General features: G+C 51.3%; 2 long non-coding RNA genes across 3 annotated transcripts in view; one reads left to right on the plus strand and one right to left on the minus strand.

The window, feature by feature from the left end:
• The first annotated feature begins 3,682 nt into the window (after positions 1-3,682).
• Positions 3,683-20,437, plus strand: part of LOC127489679 (uncharacterized) — a 49,670-nt gene continuing 32,915 nt past the window's right edge. The window contains exons 1-2 of one of the 2 annotated variants that reach the window (XR_016217697.1): positions 3,683-3,828; positions 5,255-5,357. This is a non-coding gene — a long non-coding RNA (uncharacterized LOC127489679). Of the gene's footprint in view, positions 3,829-5,254; positions 5,358-14,425; positions 14,668-20,437 lie in introns of those variants that run through there. The other variant, XR_016217698.1, reaches the window with a different exon arrangement.
• LOC149123246 (uncharacterized) lies at positions 11,004-14,082 on the minus strand. The gene is made up of 3 exons (XR_016217701.1): positions 13,575-14,082; positions 13,258-13,483; positions 11,004-11,233 (listed from the first exon to the last, which is right to left on the minus strand). It is a non-coding gene; the product is annotated as an uncharacterized LOC149123246 (long non-coding RNA).

Consider the following 20,437-nt stretch of genomic DNA (forward strand, 5'->3'; position numbering starts at 1 on the left):
TAGTGCCCCCATGCCTGGCCAGCTCTGGGCTCGCATTCTGTTCCATCTGCACCCCCTCACCTGCTCACATGCTAGTCTCTGGGAGCACAGGAGTGGCCAGAGAGGGGAGGACGTCTCAGTGGACGAGGCCACACAGCTCAGGAGCTTAGGAGCAGCTGCTCTGGATTTGAGTGAGCACATCTGACCCCTGTACCAGCTCCCCATAGCACCTGGCTTCTCCCTGGGCCCAGAGCCTGCAGGTGCTGGAACCTTGCCCCAGGCGTGGGCTCTCGCTACCAGATTTTCCACATGCACCCTCGGGCTGCCTCCTTGGTGTTGCCACCATTACCATGAGTCATTTCTTCCTATATTTGACTTTCTTATTTACCTGAATTTTATGACTATTTACTCTTGCATTTCACTTCACTCAACGTTTTTACTGAAATGTATTTTATAAGGAATTACTCACAGGCACACAAACAAGCAGACACACACACAGAGCAGCTGGGGACTGTGAAGTCAAGGCAGCCATTCACGTCAGGCTGTGCCAAGACAGAGCCAGGCCTCAGGGATGTGCCTTTGGTTTGCCAGCACCCGGGCACTGCAGCCCAGGCTGCACGGGGTCAGCACCTAGGCACTGCGGCCCCAGGCTGCATGGGGCCAGAGCCAGGGCACTGTGGCCCAGGCTGCACGGGGCCAGACCTGGGGCACTGCGGCCCCAGGCTCCGGGGGAGAGACCCAGAGACTGCTTCACACCTGAGGCCTTGCCGGCATCCCATTTGGGTGTCAGTTTGAGTCCCAGCCTCTCTACTTCTGATCCAGATCCCTGCTAATGGCCTGGGAAAGCAGTGGAAGATGACCCAAGTCCTTGGGCCCCTGCACTCAGGTGGGAAGACCCAGAGGAAGCTCCTGGCTCCTGGCTTTGGATCAGCCCAGCTCTGATCGACACAGCCATTTGGGGAGTGAACCAGCAGATGGAAGACCTTTCTCTCTGTTCTCTCCCTCTCTCTGTCTGTAACTCTACCTCTTAAATAAATAATAAATAAAATCTTTAAAAAAGTGCTTCTTGGTGATTATTGCACATGTTTGAATTGTGGATTTTTAAAAGATTAATTGCATAGTAAGAAAATTGTATTTGTATCAGTAAAGATTTCTACCAGTGAATAGCAATAAATACTTGTATCAGTAAATCTGTTTAAGAAAGATACATGACTCATGATAATTTTCAAAGCAAATAATGAATAATTTCAAATTTGTATGTGACATTTTATGTTAATATTCCTAATTCAAATCCACATAAAATGTGACGAGCCTTCTATATGATACAGTCTATATTCACATGCAGATATGGATATCAGTGTGTGAGATAATGATTAACACAGAGGGCAGTTCCTTAGAATTGTGGGGAAAGGTGACAATCTTATTTGTAAGTCTTTTTGTTTGTTTGTTTTTGAAAGGTTTTATTTATTGGAGAAGTGGAGTTACACAGAGAGAGAAAGAGAAAGATAGGCCTTCCATCTGCTGGCCCACTCCCCAAATGGTTACAACGGCTGGAGCCAGGAGCATCCCCCAGGTCTCCCATGTGTGTGCAGGGTCCCAAGCACTTGGCCATCTTTCACTGCTTTCCCAGGCCATAGCAGATAACTGGATTGGAAGAGGTGTAGCCGGGACACAAACCGGTGCCCACATGGGATGCCGCACCGCAGGTGGAACCTCAGCCCACCATGCCCCAAGTGTGAAATTCTTTCATTGATTTGATTGTCTCGTTTGTTGCAAAAATTGTTAGGGAGGAAGTTGGAAATTATCCTGTTTGTGTGAGAGGCCTGAGAAAAATAAGTTTCTTCAGAAAGGAGTGTAGCAGCCTTGGAAGCTCACCTTAGAAGCAGCCAGTATTTTACACTACAAAGCCCTGCCTGAAACCCAATAACTTTGCAGTCCCAGCCTTCCCCAAGGAGGCTCCCCCAGGGACTCTCCTGAGCCGGGGTGACCCTGCCTGATAGCCTTGCGCAGTAAAACCTTCAGGGCCTTCTCCCAGGGAGGCACCCCAGGGGACCCTCCTCTGCCAAGTGGGCCGCCCAGTGTGACAGCACTGAGCAGTGAAACCATGGGAGGAATGCACCGGATCCATATTCAGCAAATCCTTTGTCCAGAGGAGGGAGGAGGAGAGGAGAAGCAGCCAGAATAACGCCCCCATTCCCTTAAAAATCCAGTCTCAGATTCCGTGTGGAGAGGTGCCCAGCTGTTTTGATGGATGTCCCACCCCATTAACCCTTGCTACCTTGCTGACCACTCCTGTCTCATGTCGGAACTCTTGAGCAAAGACAAGAACCGGTTCCACTCAACTCCACTAACAAAACCACCAAAGGGAGGATGAGGTTCAAGATCAGGTCCCAGGAAGTAAATAAGGGTTTGATAGGTAAACAGAGAGATGGACTTCAGGAGTTTCTAGGTAAGCAACCACCAGACAGTGGAAACTTTCAACTTGCACAACTTAGAATGCACTTGCCCTAGGCCACAGCTTTTTATTCTGATATATACACTAGATTAGTTTTCCCAAGCACATAGTATGATCCAGGGATGGATCACAAGTTTAAAAAAAAGACATTTATTTTGAAAGAGTTAGAGATACCTTCCATCTGCTGGTTCACTCCCCAGATGGCCCCAATGGCCAGCACTCGGTCAGGCCGAAGCCAAGGGCTCCATCTGGGTCTCCCATGAGTGGCAAAGGCCCAAACACTTGGGCCATCTTCCCCTGTTTTACCAGGGAGCTGGGCTGGAGCAGCTGGAACAGGAACAGGCACACATATGGGAGGCCAGCCTAACCCACTACTCCACACCAGCCCCATACAAGTTATTTTAATAGAGGAGATCAAAGGGCTAGTGCTGTGATTAAGCCCTGGCAGTTGTGGCCATGTGAGGAATAAATCAGCAGATGGAAGATCTCTCTGCCCCTCTCTCTAATCTGCCTTTCAAATAAATATATAAATCTTAAAAAAAAAACAAACTTTTTTCACTTAGAAGGTTTTTTTTTTTTTAAAGATTTACTTTATTTGAAAGGCAGAGTTATGGGTGGGGGGGGGGTGTGTCTTCCATCTGCTGGTTCACTCTCCAGATGGCCACAGTGGCCGGAGCTGCGCTGATCCAAACCCAGGAGCCAGGAGCTACTTCCGGGTCTCCCACATGGGTGCAGGGGCCCAAGTATTTGGGCCATCTTCCACTGCTTTCCCAGGCCACAGCAGGGAGCGGGATCAGAAGTGGAGCAGCCGGGGCTCGAACCAGCGCCCACATGGGATGCTGGCACTGCAGGTGGCGGCTTTACCCGCTACCACAGCGCCAGCCCTGAAGTGAATTTTTAGGAGTATTAGTTTCCTAAGTTTTGTTTTTATTTTTTGGATTATTTTTAGTTTCCTAAACTCTTTAAAGTAAAATTTAAAGTAAATGCGTGATTTCCCCACGCATTAGGCAGCACCTGTAGGAAGCAGACGTGGATTCTATAAATGCAATACAATCACCAGAAGTAAAAATCAAATCTCAAATCTTGCTTCGGTTATCACGTGCTCCCCGCACAGTCGAAAATCACGTTTCATCCCAACACGAATGCGTCAATTCAGGATAGACTCAGCGGCCACACGGACGTCACGTGGTACAGACCCGGGCGGCTCCTTTCGCGGGTAGACGGGACGCAGGAGCTTGTGGGAAATGTAGTCATGGCTTTCATGACGTGACGTCATCTTCACGCGACGACAGGAAGGCGCCTCGGTCCCTGCTGCACTTGTGTCCAGAAGTTCTGTGTGTCGCCGCTGTCTTCCCGAGCCATTGGACTCCGGCTGAACTGCATCGCTGCAGTAGGTGAGGCGGTGAGCGGAGTTCCGCGGCCCTCGGAGGACCTGGGCACGGGGCGGGCGCTCCCCGGGATGGGAACAGAATGGGCTGTGAGATGCGGCGCGCCCCCGACGGGGACCCCTCCAGGAGGCGACCCTCGTAGTGGGGATGCTGGGGGCCGGGGAAGGGGGATAGGTGACCTGGGCGCTGCTGAGGGCAGGAGCCGGAGGCGGGGAAGGGGCGGCCGGGCCGTGCTGTGGGCCAAAGGCGGGGAGGGTTGTCTGGGCCGTGCTGAGGGCCGGAGGCGGGGAGGGGGCGTCGAGGCGGTGCTGAGGGCCGGAGGCGGGGAGGGGGCGTCGGGGCGGTGCTGAGGGCCGGAGCCGGGGAGGAGGCGTCGGGGCGGTGCTGAGGGCCGGGGGCGGGGAGGGGGTGTCCGGGGCGGTGCTGAGGGCCGGGGGCGTCCAGGGCGGTGCTGAGGGCCGGAGGCGGGGAAAGGGCGTCGGGGCGGTGCTGAGAGCCGGAGGCGGGGAGGGGGCGTCGGGGCGGTGCTGAGGGCCGGAGCCGGGGAGGAGGTGTCGGGGCGGTGCTGAGGGCCGGGGGCGGGGAAAGGGCGTCGGGTAGGTGCGAGGGCCGGAGCCGGGGAGGAGGCGTCGGGGCGGTGCTGAGGGCCGGAGGCGGGGAAAGGGCGTCGGGGTGGTGCGAGGGCCGGAGGCGGGGAAAGGGCGTCGGGGTGGTGCTGAGGGCCGGAGGCGGGAAGGGGGCGTCGGGGCGGTGCTGAGGGCCGGAGGCGGGGAGGGGGCGTCGGGGCGGTGCTGAGGGCCGGAGGCGGGGAGGGGGCGTCGGGGCGGTGCTGAGGGCCGGAGGCGGGGAGGGGGCGTCGGGGCGGTGCTGAGGGCCGGAGGCGGGGAGGGGGCGTCGGGGCGGTGCTGAGGGCCGGAGGCGGGAAGGGGGCGTCGGGGCGGTGCTGAGGGCCGGAGGCGGGGAGGGGGCGTCGGGGCGGTGCTGAGGGCCGGAGGCGGGGAGGGGGTGTCCGGGGCGGTGCTGAGGGCCGGAGGCGGGAAGGGGGCGTCCGGGGCGGTGCTGAGGGCCAGAGCAGGGGAAGGGGCGTCGCGGCCGTGCTGAGGGCCAGAGACGGGGTCAGGAGGCCTGCGCTGCCTGTCGCCTGGGGCGTGCCTGCGGGTGGACAGACGGTGGTTCCTGGAGCTCTGCGCCCAGCCGGCCTTTTCCAGAAAGCGGTGATGGCTGCGCGCGATCAGACGCTGGGAGTGGCATGGGCACACCTGTGCTCCAACGCTGGCGTCCTGGCCCTGACCTGTGTGACGTCAGTCGTCTGTGACGCGTGCAGTTCCCAGAGGAGTCACTGGAGTGTGTGCAGACTGAGCCTCAGTGTGGGGCCGTCCGGTGTGCGGGTTCTGTGGTCCTCACGTGACGTCTGTCCCCTCCTTGCTTCCAGGGGCAATGAGCTCCACCCGGGAGACTTGGAGCGTGGATGGTGGCCCCGTTTCCTTCCCACGCTTTTGCCGTACTGCAGAGCAGCGCTGAGAAGTCCCACAGAGGTAGGGATCGGAGCTTTGCACAGGCCAAGCAATGACTGATGTATTGTCCAGCGTGATCGAGGACTGAGTGATGTTCCTCTGCTGCCTCCACGAACTGCCATAGACCTGGTGACACTGGAATTTTGTGATCAGAAGAAAGGTGTGGGGGCCACACTGTGGTGTAGTAGGTTAAGCTCCAGCTGCAGTGCTGGCATCCTATATGGGTGCTGGTTTGAGTCCCGGATGCCCCTCTTCCGATCCAGCTCTTTTCTATGGCCTGGGAAAGCAGTGGAGGATGGTCCAAGTCCTTGGGCCCCTGGAAGACCCGGAAGAAGCTTCTGGCTCCTGGCTTCGGATCAGCCCAGCTCCAGCCATTGCAGCCATTTGGGGAATGAAGCAGTGGTTGGAAGACCTCTCCCTCTCTGTCTGTAACTGTCTCTCAAATAGAATCCCTTTTTTTTTTTTTTTTTTTAAGGAAACGTGAGTGAGTGGATTTAGAAGGGTCTGCAAGCGCCGGGGACTGTTACTAGCGGAGTCTTAAGGGTGTTGACTGCAGCAGAGGGTAACCTGTCACTCCTTGGAGCCCCTGTGTACACACTTGCTCTACTTTCTGCCTTCACTGTTTCCAGAACCCAAGCCCTCTCAATCCTCGTCTGTCACCCACAGTAGGATTTAGAGATGGGCTAATGTTGGCGTCTGTCCTGATAGTTCTCCCTGATAGCTTATGAATGATTGCTGGAGGTTTTCTGCCTGGTCAGAAACCAGCTGAGTTTCAGGGAACAAGTGGGTTTCCTGGGGTCATCTGATGTGTAGATGTCCACTACCCTGCCTTTTCCACTAGTGTTTTCTGCTTTGCCACAATGCATTCAGAAACTCATGCTGTTTCTGGCTTCAATTTCAGCAACTGCAGTTAACATTGAGCAAACCTGGTTTAAAGACTGCCTTGACCATGCCTGCCATCCCCCCTCCCCCTGCCAGCACTTGCCATGGAATATATGAGCCAGAGGGGTTTATAATACACGTTTCCCCTCTTGATGGCAGTAGTCGGTTCTTCAAAGTCATACGTGTTGTAGCCAATTACCGTGAGCTTATTTTCCACTATTTGGAATGGGAGAACAAGGGTGAGTCATACTTCAGTCGCTGGCAAGTTCATTATGAAAGTGCACAATCCAATGCCCGCATGGATGTAAACATTTAAACAGTCTTAGGATCTCTCCGTAGTTTCTTTTTGTGACTTACACAGCTTAGTGCCAGCAGGAGACTCATCTGGTTGACCTTTATTCCACTTTTTGAAACTACATTTGGTGTTGAGGTTATAATGATTGTATTTGACATGAAGTTCGATTCTTTTCCCCTTACTTATCAAAGTATCTCAGCCTGACATATCAACAAAAAGCTTACTGGGCTAAAAGGCATTTTGTGAATTTTTAAAAAAATTCTTTTGAGTAGCAGAGATGTGCTAGGGAGAGAGATCTCCCATCTACTGGTTCATTCTGAAAATACCTGCAATGGCAGGGACTGAGCAGGCTGAAGCCAGAAGCTGGGAACTCAGCCCAAGTCTCACATGTGAGTAGCAGGGATCATGTACCGGAGCCATTCCCTGCTGCCTCCCATGGTGTGTTAGTAAAAAGCTGGGATTGGGAGTGGAGCAGCATTCGAATCCAGGCACTCCTGTATGGGATGCAGGTGTCCCAGCTGGTGTCTGAACTTCCACGTGCCTGCACCTTATTTTTAATTCTGAGACAGCATCATGGGGTGTGCTTAGCTGGGTGTCCTGCGCTGGTATTTTCTAGGATCACAAAGAAGGGTTCACTTGTTTCTATGACAAGGCTAGTTCCTTGCAGATGGCGTCACTCATATGGCTGGTGATAGTGCCGGCTCTTGGTTAGGCCCTATGTCTCCACCAGGCCAGCTCTTATCTTCACAAAATAATGGTATTCCATGAAGGCAAACTATGTATCTCATTTACTGACATCCTGTTGGCTCATGCAGGTCAAAAGGCAAAGCCAAAGATTATTGTTGGGTGAAGGGTAGAAGCAGTTGTATTATTTGGAACTATTAAAGAAAAAGGATGCTACAGTTAATACATTACGTACCTTTTCCCCATGCAGTTGTGGGTGAAAATGTGAGGTTCCAGGATACACACGTTCTATGGAATTTAGGTATATAAAAGGAGGAAGTTGCTAATACGAGGTCCTGTGTGGTATGTCTGCATTAATAGGACCATGGTTAATGCTGCTTAAGTCTTTTTCTGTAAGGTTAACTGTAGTGACAGTATAATGTTTCTTCCTTTGTATCTGTAATTTCTTTGAACAATCCTTAAAATTCTAAAGATTTCTTCTTAGTAACATTAATTTTTTAAAAGATTTATTTATTTGAAAGGCAGAGTTACAGAGAGGCAGAGAGAGAGATCTTCTATCTGCCTCAGGCCAGGGTTTTAACTCACTGTACCACAGCACTGGCCCCTTCCAGGCTTTTTTATACTTGGGGTTTCTCTCAAGGAAAGTTCTGAAGCAGGAAATCCATTTAAGAATTCAAGCCTGGTGTGGCGCAGTGGGTAAACCCTCTGCCTACAGTGCCAGCATCCCATATGGGTGCAGGCTTGAGTCCCAGCTGTTCCACTTCTGTGTCAATGTGTTAATGGGTCCGGGAAAGCAGCGGTGCCCAAGTGCTTGGGGCCCTGCCACTCATAAAAGAGACCCAAAGGAAGCTCGTGGTTTCAGCCTGGCCTGTCCTAGGCCATTATGGCCATTTGGGGAATGAACCAGTGGATGGAAGATCTCTGTCTCTGTCTCTTCTTCTGTCTGTAACTCTGCTTTTCAAAGAAACGAATCTTTTTGTTTGTTTTAAAGGAAGCTCCTGCAATCAGGTAGCAGTTTGGTTGTTTGTGGAAGAGCAGTTCGGTGGATTGGTCCAGTGAGGGGTGAGCCTATTGCTTTGCCAAGCGAGGTCTTGTCTGACCTTCAGAGTCTGTCAGGTGAAAGGATGTGTTGCAGTGTAATTTTAATTTGCATTCCTCATCTTCTGGACACTTTGAATATGTTCATACTTGTAAAGACTTGGTTTCTGGAGAATTTCATTTTTCTGTTGGCATGCTGATGCTTCCTATGTTTTCTCTTACGAATATCTGGTGATTCCTATTACTAGAAAGGTGAGCTTTCTGTGATGTCTCTTGTTATCTTTGTTTGACTTTGCTTTGTGTTAGTTTTCGTTATGAGAAGTTTTGATAGTTGTGTATTCAGATTTCTTGAATTTTACTTGGCTTCTGGATGGTGACCTTCAAATGCCTTCCTAATCCCAATTATAAATCAAGCAGTCCAGGTGGTTTTCCGGTTTTTATGCAGTTGATGTGACCCGGGGACTCCACATTAACTTTGTTCTGGCTGTCTAGTTACTCAGTCACCCTGTGTTGCAAAGTCCGAGGGCCCACGCTGTAGACCTCAGTGCCTTCTCTCTCTGAGAGTCATCTTCTCTTACTGATGCCTCTTATTCTGGATTTCTCAGAGAACTAGTGCAGTGAATAAGGATATGCTGTGGTAACAACCCCCAGCCTCTGTAGTATGTATATGTTCAAGGTGTTTAAATCTTTGCAATCCCAGGCTGAATGAATGGCCTATGCTGCAACCTTGCTGGTGAACCAAGTGTAGAAGTGACACAAACTGTTCCCACTGGTATTTGCTTGGGCAGAGTCTTCTGGCCTTGACTAATATGTTCTGCTGTAGGAGTGGGGGTATGTGATAGTCTCACAAGAAACAACACTAAAAATGAGTGGGCAGTGGTCTCCATATACGGGAATTCTTCTCCCCCATGTGTCTTGCTGTCATCCTTAAGGTCCCACCTACCTGTGAGCTAAAAAGCCAAGTTACCGTCCTTCTCTGTGCACAGTTTACAAGGATAAGCATGAGTGGGACAATCAGCGAGCATTTCTGTGAGGCAGTGGGGACCACCAGGTGCATCGTCTCAGGGCAGTCATGCAGTCAGGAGATCCTGGGTTCAGGGGTTGTCGGTGACCTGTGACCTGCAGATGGGCACATTCTTTGATGTGGCCTTGACTCTGCATCCTGGTTGCTGTTCAGTCTGTTGCTTTCTGAGACAGAGCCCTCTGAAGTATCCTCCTTTCCAGTTACTCACCTGGGACTCGTTGGCAAAGGCTCTTCAGAGCCCTCAAGCTGGGCTGCTCTTTTGCTTCTTGCCCGCAGCCTCAGACAGCCTCTACATCTCTTTTTTATAAAGATTTTTGTTTAAGGAATATGACTTCATGCATTTAATATGTATAGATTTGGGAACATGATGCTCCCCGCCACCCCCTCACACCCAGACTCCTTTCCTTCTCCCTCTTGCTGTCCCATTCTAATTTTTTACAGAGATCAATTTTCAGTTAATTTTTATACTCATAAGATTAGTCCTACACTAGAGAGTTCACTGATTAATAGGAAGAAAAGAAAAAGAAGTAAAGAACAAAAACAAGGAAAACATTGTTCCCTGGCAGTCAAGGCTAGAGCTGTTCAAAATCATCGCATCTCAAAGTGTCAGTTTCGTTCCTATAGATTACATTTTTTTATTTTTATTTTTTATTTTTATTTTTTTTGACAGGCAGAGTGGACAGTGAGAGAGAGAGAGACAGAAAGGTCTTCTGTTTTGCCGTTGGTTCACCCTCCAATGGCTGCCTAGATTACATTTTAAGTACTCTATTAGTTACCACAGATCAGAGACTGTATGGTATTTGTCCTTTGTGGCTGGCTTATTTCACTAAATATAATGGTTTCCAGTTGCATCCATTTTGTTGCAAATAACATTATCCCTGTGTAGTATTCCATACTGTATATATACCATAATTTCTTTATGCAGTCTTCAGTTGATGGACATCTGGGTTGATTCCATATCTTAGCTATTGTGAATTGTGCTGCAGTGAACATGGGGGTACAGATAACATTTTCATATGCTGATTTCATTTCCTTTGGATAGATTCCCAGGAGTGGGATGGCTGGGTTATATGGTAGGTCTGTATTCAGCTTTCTGAGGTATCTCCATACTGTCTTCCACAGTACAGTCTCTACATCTTAAACCATCATCACTTTTTAGGTCTTTTTTTTTTTTTTTTTTTTTTGATGGTATAACCATTAAAAAGGTACCTTGAATTAGATCTTTTTAAAAACATGTTATTTATTTTTGGGGGGTGAGGAAGAAATCCCTTATCTGCTGGTTCACCCCTCAAATACTCACAACAGCTAGGTCTGGGCCAGGCTGAAACCAGGAGCTGGGAACCCAGTCTGGGTCTCCCATATGAGTGGCAGGGACCCAGGTACTTGTGCCATCACTGTTGACTCTCATATATGCATTAGCATGAAGCTGGAATCAGGAGTGGGCACTCCAGTGTGGGATGTGGCCATCCCCAGAGCCGGTGTGACCACTGTACCAGGTACCCACCCAGGAATTAACAGCTTTTTGATTCCTGCTAGCTCTCAAAGTTTTGAGACCCCAGGTTTTCTCCCATTTTTAAACGTGTTTTTATATGCTATGTTAGGAATACCTCAGCACTCTTCATCTTTCCTCTGGGCCATTTCAGGCAATTGAAATAATCTACTGGGGCCAACTGCATTCATTCACAGATTTTAAGAGTGGTTTTCATGATTACAACTTTTGAGTAAATTACCATGGGGCTGAATGTTTTTTTCTTTTTTTAAAAATATTTATTTATTTATTTGAAAGTCAGAGTTACACAGAAAGAGAAGGAGAGGCAGAGAGAGAGAGGTCTTCCATCCGCAGGTTCACTCCCCAGTTGGCTGCAATGGCTGGAGCTGAGCTGATCTGAAGCCAGGAGCCAGGAGCTTCCTCTGGGTCTTCCCATGTGGGTGCAGGGGCCATCTTCTACTGCTTTCCCAGGCCACAGCAGAGAGCTGGATCAGGAGTGGAGCAGCCAGGATTTGAACCTGTGCCCATATGGGATGCTGACACTGCAGGCTGCGGCTTTACCTGCTGTACCACAGTGCCAGCCCCGAGTGTTTTGTTCTTGATTCTCAAATTATTTATTAGTGTGTATTTTTCTGTAAGAGCTGGGAGATGCAACCTTGTCAACCTTAAATTAAAAAATGCTTCGAGTTTTCCAAACTGTATGATCTCAAATTTCTCATCTCTTTTCTTTTTTTTTGTGAGGTGACAGAGGATTCCCATCTGCTGATTGATCCCACAAATGGCTGCAGCAGCCAGGATGGGCCAGTACCAGATCTATGTCTTGGGACCTCAATCCAGGTCTTCGATATGGGTGGCAGGAACCATTACTGGCCCCACCAGGGCCTGTTAGCAGGAAGCCGGAGTCAGGAGCCAGTGGTTGGAATCAAGCCCAAGCACTTCAGTGTCTTAACTTCTAGGTATTTTTCCCTTTTTCTTGTTTGCAAACCAACTTTCTTTTGTTTTTCATTAGTTCAGATTTTCTTGTTCTACTTTACCAAATGCAGTGAATACTTAGACTACTGTCACCATTTCCCAGCCTCTTTTTCTAAAGCTTAAAGTCTGTGAATTAAGCATTATTCAATTTAGTCATAATTAGGTCACATAGACAACTATCATTAGATACCAGAGGTCTTCATAAAGTTCACGGAGCGTGGGGCTGGCTTTGCTGTAGCAGGTAAAGCTGCTGCCTGTGATGCCAGCATCCCATATGGGCGCCGTCTTGAGTCCAAGCTGCTTTACTATTTTTTTTTAAAGATTTATTTATTTATTTGAAAGGTAGAGTTAAAAAGAGGAAGAGAGAGAAAGAGAGAGAGGTCTTCCATTTGCGGGTTCACTCCCCAGATGGCCACAACAGCTGGAGCTGGCGGATCTGAAGCCAGGAGCTTCTTCTGGGTCTCCCACGTGGGTGCAAGGGCCCAGGCACTTGGGCCGTCTTCCACTGCTTCCCTAGGCTGTAGCAGAGAGCTGGATTGGAGGTGGAACAGCCGGGATTTGAACTGGCATCCATAAGGGATGCTGGCACTGCAGGTGATGGCTTTACCCGCTATGCCACAGTGTTGGCCCCTGCTTCACTTCTAATCCAGTTCCTGCTAATCTACCTGGGAAAACAGTGGAAGGTGGCTCAAGTCCTTGGGCTCCTGCACCCATGTGGGAGACCTGGAAGAAAGCCATAGTCAAAGTGGAAGTTCTCTTCTCCCTTCAGAGAAAGGTACCTCCTTCTTTGATGGCCCGTTCTTTCCGCTGGGATCTCACTCACAGAGATCTTTCATTTAGGTCATTTTTTTTTTCCCCCACAATGTCTTGGCTTTCCATGCCTGAAATACTCTCATGGGCTTTTTAGCCAGATTCAAATTCCTTAAGGGCTGATTGTGAGGACAGAGTGCTGTTTAGGACATCCGCCATACTATGAGTCTGCTGTGTAACCTGCTTCCCATGTTGGATCATTCTCTCCTTTTTAATTCTATGTTATTATTAGCAGACACTAGTCTTATTTTGTGATCTTTTTGACACTTAATCATATCATTATGATCAATTATGAACTTAAACTGATCACTTTGACTAGTAAGATGGCATTCGTACATGCCACTTTAAAGGGATTTGGAATTCCAAGGCACGTTTCTAGCTCTACCATTAGGAGTCATTTGTGTAATTTGAAAAATAAATTCTTTTAAATATATATTTATGTTTTAAATTTATGTGTTAAAAGGCATAGTGGGGGGAGTTTCCATCTGGTAGTTCACTGTCAAAATGTATGCAGCAGCCGGGGCTTGGCCAAGCTAAAGCCAGGAGCCTTGAACTCACGCTGGGTGTCCCACGAGTATAGCAGGGACTCGGGATCCACTTTAGCAGGAAGCCGGCTCAGAGGCAGAACTGGGATCTGTGTGTGTGTGTGTGTGTGTGAGAGAGAGAGAGACACACACACACACACACACACACACACACCACAGAGAGCTCCCATCTGCTCACTCACTCCGCAGACGGGGCTGAATCCGGCCGGGAAGGAGCGCAGGCCAATTCTCCCACGTGGGTGCCAGAGCCCGATGACCGGAGGCATCCCGGGAGGAGGAGGGTGAGCATCCCGACCACTGGACTGCGTGCCTGCCCTGACACGTTCTCGTCCTCACCCATCCATGCCTGTCCCGACACGTTCTCCTCAGCTCTGCTCCCATTCTGTGCCTGGTTCTGTCCTCACGGGTCTGTCACAGGGTAGAAAATTCAATTTTATGAAGTCCATTTTAGCAGCTTCTCTCTTGCGAAATAAATTTTGGAATTAGGTTCATGACTGACCCAGGACCACATAGATTCTGCGTTTTCTAGAATTGTGTATTTCGCCTTTGGAATCTCAGCGTGAGGACTCGGGTTAGTTTTCTGCGTCCCCCGCACAGCGATGTCCTCTGGTCCCTGCATTCAGGATGCCCCGTGTGTCAGTTTTAGGAAGAGACGCGAGTGGTGCCCCGGGGTTGGGCTGGGTCTCTAGCTTCGCGGCCCGGGGAGTTCTGAGGACACGCGAGGGCCGTGCCAAGCGGCCACGCCGCCTCAGGGCGTCAGCGAGGGAGGTGCCAGGCAGCACCCCGAGCCCAAGGCCGCGTCCTGGTCCCTGTCGCCGGCCGGACGTGGCACCCCTGCGACGCGGCAGAGGGCCGCCGTGGGGGGCCGCCCCCGATCTGGCGACGCGAGTCCCAAGGAGCCCCTCACAAACCCTCCGTGGTGGCCGCGTTTCTGAGCTGGGCCGTGCGTTCCTTCTGGTCCGCGCACCGTGTCCGCTCTAGCCTGCGCCGCGGACAGCCCCGACTCCACGCCGGCGGGAGCAGGGGTGTGGGCGGCGGCGCGTCGGAGCGTGCGACCCCGACCTCGGCAACTGTCCACGCAGCCGCGGGGACAGCTCAGGGCTGGAGCCGGGCTGGGCCGAGCGGCGCCTGTGCCGCGGGATAAGAGGGAGCCTGGCGGGGTCAGGGTGGTGTCCCCTGGGGGTGGGCCGGGGGACCTGCGGGGCTCCGGGCCCTTATCGCCGCTGCTTGGCTTTGGCCGGCGCGCTAGGCTGCCCGCGTGGCCTTCTGGGAGATGGAGTCCTCTAAGGCAGGACTTCCGCATGGACCTCTGGGAAATGGAGTTCTCTAAGCCAGGAATTCCGTATGGCCCTCTGGGAAATGGAGTCCTCCAAGATGGGACACCCACGGGGCCCTCTGGGAAATGGAGTCCCCCAAGGCGTGACCCGCCTGCGGGGCTCTCTGGGAGATGGAATGTTCTAAGGCAGGGCGGCCGCGGGGCCCTCTGGGAGATGGAGTCCCCTGGGTCAGGACATCCGGGGGGGCCCTCTGGAAGATGGACTGTTCTAAGGCAGGGCGCCCACGGGGTCTTCTGAGAAATGGAGTCCTCTAAGGTAGGCTTCCGCGTGGCCCTCTGGGAGATGAAATGTTCTAAGGCATGGTGGCCGCGGGGCCCTCTGGCCGAAGGAGCCCTGAGTGTTTAAGTCCAGGTGGAACCCACGTTCTCCTTCCAGACTCCGCTGCCCTGAGCTGGGGTGTCTTCTGCCCTGGAGGGGCTTCCCCACGCTCCTGCTCTCCTGTCCCATGTGCTCAGGCCTTGATCTCTGCACTCTGTCCTAGATCCTTGTCCGGCTTCCCATGAACCCTGGCTGTTGCCCTGGGAACCTCCAGGAGTTTCTAGAGCCGGCAGCTGGTCCCTGATGGGAGGTGAACTTCATGGTGCGCCCTTCAGATGGCGCTGTGGGCGCACCCCTGGCCACCCTAGGTGCTTGCAGCTCTACGGGTGGGTTCTCTTTGGACTGAAGATGATTTTAGGGTCTTGGAGGGGTGGGGTTGGAATTGTGGGGAGGGGCCGCATTTCCTGCTGGAATCTGCACTGTTTGGTTAGGCTCAGAGCCAGTCCAGCTGAAGCAGCCACTGGTCCCACAAACATCCTAATTAATTCTTATTTTAATTTGCCAACAAGGAAAGAAAGAAAAGCCCGTGACAGAAAAGTAAGACTGCGAGGAGACATAAAATGAGAGGAAACAGCAGCTGCCCTGCACCCCCACTCCAGGCTTGTAAACTTACCTGGGAGCACCTGGTGCGAGAGAGGCTTAATTTTTTTTTTTTTTAAATTGATGTATTTATTTGAAAGTCAGAGTTTCATAGAGAGAGCAAAGCCCTTCATTTGCTGGTTCATGCCTCAAATGGCTGCAATGGCCGGAACTGGGCTGATCCGAAGCCAGGAGCCAGGGGCTTCCTCTGTGTACCCCACGTGTGTGCAGGGGCCCAAGTATCTGGGCCATCTTCTGCTTTCCCAGGCTATTAGGGAGCTGGGTCGGAAGTGCAGCAGCCGGCACTCAAGCCGGCGCCCACATGGGATGCCGGCATTGCAGGCTGGGGCTCTGCCAGCTACACCACAGCACCGCTGGACCGAGCGTCCTGTGCTCCTCACCCCTCCGCCCTCAGCCCGTGTTGGAGACGCTGCTGTCATATACTCCGTCCCTGTCGCTGGTGCCCCATGGCTCTCTATTGCTCAGCGAACCCCGTGATGTGGATAACTGCAGTTTGCTTGTCCAGTCCCCAGGGGTGGGCGTTTGGTTCTCACTCGGGGCGATTGTGGGTGAGGCTGGCCCTGTGCATGTGTCATCTGCACACCTAGGAGTCAGTCCCAGGCTGGGCAGGGGTTGACCCGTGTAGCGACCACCCGTGCTGTCTAGAGCGACCGTCCTGGCTGTGGCCTCTGCTCGCCCTCACACCCCAGGCCTGTGCCTCCATCAGTGTTTCCATTCCCTCTTGTGCTCCCTGGCTGCATCTCCATGATCTGCCCTGCTGCCCTCTCTGACCTAATGCGTGACACTGCTCCATGTCTAGCGCAGCCCCTCCTAATACCCTACACCTGTGGGGCTCGCAGAGGAGAACCTGTCAGTGTCTGTGTCAGGTGCCTACATCTCCCGCTGTGTGGTAGAGAGCTTGACTGGATGGTTCTTGTCACCTGGTGTCCCACACGGTGGCCTCTGCAGGATGCTCCCTACACCTATGGGGCTCATGGAGGAGAATCTTCCAGTGTCTGTGTCAGGTGCCTACAGCATCTCCCACTGTGTGGTAGAGAGCATGACTGGGTGGTTCTTGTCACCTGTGTCCCACACGGTGGCCTCTGCCAGGTGCTCCTTGGGCCGAGCCAGTTTCTCCGGGAGGGGAGGTGTGTTTTGTTCATGTGTAGCTCAGTGAGTTACAGGGCTTTAACCGGAATAGAGATGGCAGCCCCAGCGTTCCCTGAGGGTCTCCTGAGAGGCACAGAGGGCTTGCTGGCCCCTTGCAGATTTGAATGATTTGGCCAAGTTTCCCTGTCCTGGAGGAAGCAGTGTGAGAACTGCGCATGCGGTCAGAGCAGGATGGCCTGTGCCCTTGGGTGGTGTGGTCAGAGCAGGATGGCTTGTCCCCTTGGGCTGTGTGGTCAGAGCAGGGTGGCCTGTCCCCTTGGGCAGGGATAGGCTGGGGAGCTGAGCCCCTGTCAACTTCCGTGCAATGGAGCTTTCTGAAGGGGGGATTTTCCATTGCTGCTGTTTTCCCGCCCACTCCGCTCCGGCCAAACTCCCCCACCCAGTTAACTCTGGGAAGGAGGCGTGGGTGGTGTGTGATGTTTGTTAAACATGTGTTTATTTGAGTGGCACAGGGACAGACACAGAGAGCGTCTGTTTGCTCGTTGACTCCTCAGGGAAGCACTGTGCACTTGTCACCCATGCATTGGAGGGACCACTGACAGCTTCAAGGATTTGGCTGTTACGAGTAGAACTGCCAGGACTAGAACCGGTGCCCGTATGGGATGCCGGTGCTTCAGGCCAGGGCTTTAACCCACTGTGCCACAGTGCTGGCCCCTCTAACATGAGTGTTGGATCATCTGTTGAGACCATGTTTAGCTTTGGAGAGCCGCCAGGCTGCTTTCCAGAGCGGTGAGCTAGTGTGAGCCCCTGTTCCACACCCTTCACGGCAGTTGATGCATCAGGGCGCAGGGCTATGTTGTCGTGTGACTTTTTTTTTTTTCCTCAAGGAAGGTGACGTTGAGCCTTATTTTGCATGCTTGTTTGACACCTGCACGTCCTCTGTGGTGAGGTGTCTGTTAGGTCTTCCTCATTTGTAATTTGGTTGTTTGCTTTCTCGTTGTTGATTTTTACATCTTCTTGTGTTTTGCACACTATTTTTCAAGGTATGCCTGTTTTAGTGATGTCTCCCAGTCTGTGGCTTGTCCTCTTGTTTGCTTTATAGTATTTTTCAAAATAGAAGTTTTAGGGGCCAGCGCTGTGGCGCAGTAGGTTAATCCTCCACCTGTGGTGTTGGCACCCATGTGGGCGGCAGTTCGAGTCCCGGCTGCTCCTCTTCCCATCCAGCTCTCTGCTGTGGCCTGGGAAAACAGTAGAAGATGGCCCAAATCCTTGGGCCCCTGCACCCGCATGGGAGACCTGGAGGAAGCTCCTGGCTCCTGGCTTTGGATCGGCACAGCTCCGGCCATTGCGGCCAATTGGGGAGTGAACCAGCAGACGGAAGATCTTTCTCTCTGTCTCTCCCTCTCACTGTCTGTAACTCTACCTCTCAACTAACTAAATAAAAAATCTTTAAAAAAAAAAAAAAAAGAAAATACAGTTAAGCAGGGCTGGCATTGTGGTGCAGTGGTTTACTACATGGCCGCCACAAAACACCAAACGCCAGAGTAAGGGAAAGGATTGATTGGTGGGGAAACCCGACAGACTGGAGGGAAGAGGTGAAGAGGGAAAAAGAGAGAGAAGGAAAGCGTAGAAGAGAAAGATCAAGAGAGAGAGCAAGAGAGCCGTGTATTCAGGAACAGGTCCTGTTAAACCTTTAAAAAAATACAAGTTTTAAAAGATATATTTATTTGAAAGGCAGACTGACACACATAGCTGGGCAGAGAGAGAGATTTTCCATCTGCTGATTCACTCCCCAAATGCCTGCAACAGTTGGGACTGGGCCAGGTTGAAGCCAGGAACCAGAAACTCCACCCAGGTCTCCCACTTGGGTGACAGGGACCCAAGCACTTGGGCACCTTCTGCCTCTCAGGTGCCTTAGCAGGAATCTGGATTGGAAGCGTGGAGTAGCTGTGACCTGAACCAGGCACTTGGACAGGAATTCCGGCATCCCACGTGGTGACCTAACCCATGGAGCCACAACATCCACCCCCACAGAGCAGAGTTTTAGTTCTAACAAAGTCTGCATTGTCAGTTATTTTCTCCCATGGGTTGGTTTTTAGGCTTGCACTTAGAAACTTATCATGAAATACATGTACATATTCGTTTTATTCTAGGATTTTTATGGTCACATTTTAAATATACGCACATGGTTCACTTTGAGTGAATTGTTGAATGTTCTAAGGTGTGTGTCTGTTTTTCCCACATGGTTTCCAGCTGTCCCTTCACCAGCTGTGGAGTAGACATTCCTTTTCTGTTGAATTGCCTTGTCCTGTTGACAGTTGGCTGCTTTTTCCCTGGTCTGTCTGGGGCCCTGCATTCACCTCTACTTACCCATCTGTCCAATGCTGCAGTTGATTTCTCAACAATGTTGCAGTGGATTAGTTTCTGAGATGAGGAGCATGGTGGGGGCAAGAGGCGCAGAGTCACCACACAGACCCCAGAAGTCGGGTGAAAGCAGGCTTGAGGCAAGCAGCCCGCAGACTCATTTATTTCAGTTAGTACAACAGCTTATATAGCCAAGACCAGCTAATCTGGTCAAGGGGCAGTCTATGGGGAGGTCTATGCCCCAACCAATCACATTCTGTTGCCAGGCAGTTTCCAAAGCCATCCAATCACAGCCTGTTGCCAGGCAGACTCTGTTGCCAGATGGGTTTCAAAGCCATTCCCGAGTAACTGACGCTCGCTTGCCAGCGGCCATCTTGGCATGGCTTTCTCATTCCACCACAATCCACTCCATCACTAGCGTCTCATTCACGCCATCACCATGGCTCCATGTTAACCATTGGGATCCAGGGATCCAGATGTGCTAGTTTTTTTTTTTTTCTTTTTTGACAGGCAGAGTGGACAGTGAGAGAGAGAGACAGAGAGAAAGGTCTTCCTTTTGCCGTTGGTTCACCCTCCAATGGCCGCCACGGCCGGCGCGCTGCGGCCAGCACACCACGCTGATCTGATGGCAGGAGCCAGGTGCTTCTCCTGGTCTCCCATGCGGGTACAGGGCCCAAGCACTTGGGCCATCCTCCACTGCACTCCTGGGCCACAGCAGAGAGCTGGCCTGGAAGAGGGTCAACCGGGACAGAATCTGGCGCCCTGACCGGGACTAGAACCTGGTGTGCCGGTGCCGCAAGGCGGAGGATTAACCTAGTGAGCCGCGGTGCCAGCCCAGATGTGCTAGTTTTTAACAGCTGGACTTCTTCAAGCTGATGTCATCTGTTCTGGAATTTGATGCAGTTTCCTGGGAATCTGTGGTTTCATTTAGTTTCTGTGTCAAAGTTGAAAGAATTTTCAGGGCCGGCATTGTGATGTAGCAGGTAAAGCTGCCGCCTGCTACACTGGCATCTCCTGTGGGCACCAATGTGAGGCCCAGCTGCTTCACTCCCTGCTAATGCACCTGGGAAAGCAGTGGAAGATGGCTCAAGTGCTTGGGCTCTTGCACCCATCTGGGAGACCTGGAAGAAGCCCCTGGCTCCTGGATTTGGCCTGGCCCAGCTTTGGCTGTTGAAGCCATTTGGGGAGTCAACCCACAGATGGAAGATCTCTCTGTAACTCTGCCTTTCAAATAAATAATAAATAAATCTTTTAAAAATTTAAAAGGAATTTTCTTCTTAACAACATTGAGTTGAATAATGAATAATGAATATTTGCCTTGATCTGTATTTCATTTGGTTTCTTCAAACAGCATGTCAAGGTTTTCTTAATACATGTTTATACTTTTTAAAGATTTTTTTGCTTTACGGACCTCCATTTTATGCAGTGGAATTGTTGAAGGTATTACTTTTTAAAATTTTCATATTGCAGTTTTCAAATTTCAATTTTTCTTATACATCATTACCGATGTAGACCAAAGCAAATGACTTTTATGTATGACGCTGAACTTTGACTCCTTATCTCCATCCATTCCTGTCATGGCCAGGGCGGTGGGCTCTGTCTCCAGCTGAATTTCCCTCCAGTCAGGGCTTGGAATGGCCAGAGCCGTGAATTG

Source organism: Oryctolagus cuniculus, chromosome 12 (assembly GCF_051225735.1).
Source record: "Oryctolagus cuniculus isolate XC-2025 breed Fujian yellow rabbit chromosome 12, ASM5122573v1, whole genome shotgun sequence".
Classification (NCBI taxonomy): domain Eukaryota; kingdom Metazoa; phylum Chordata; class Mammalia; order Lagomorpha; family Leporidae; genus Oryctolagus; species Oryctolagus cuniculus.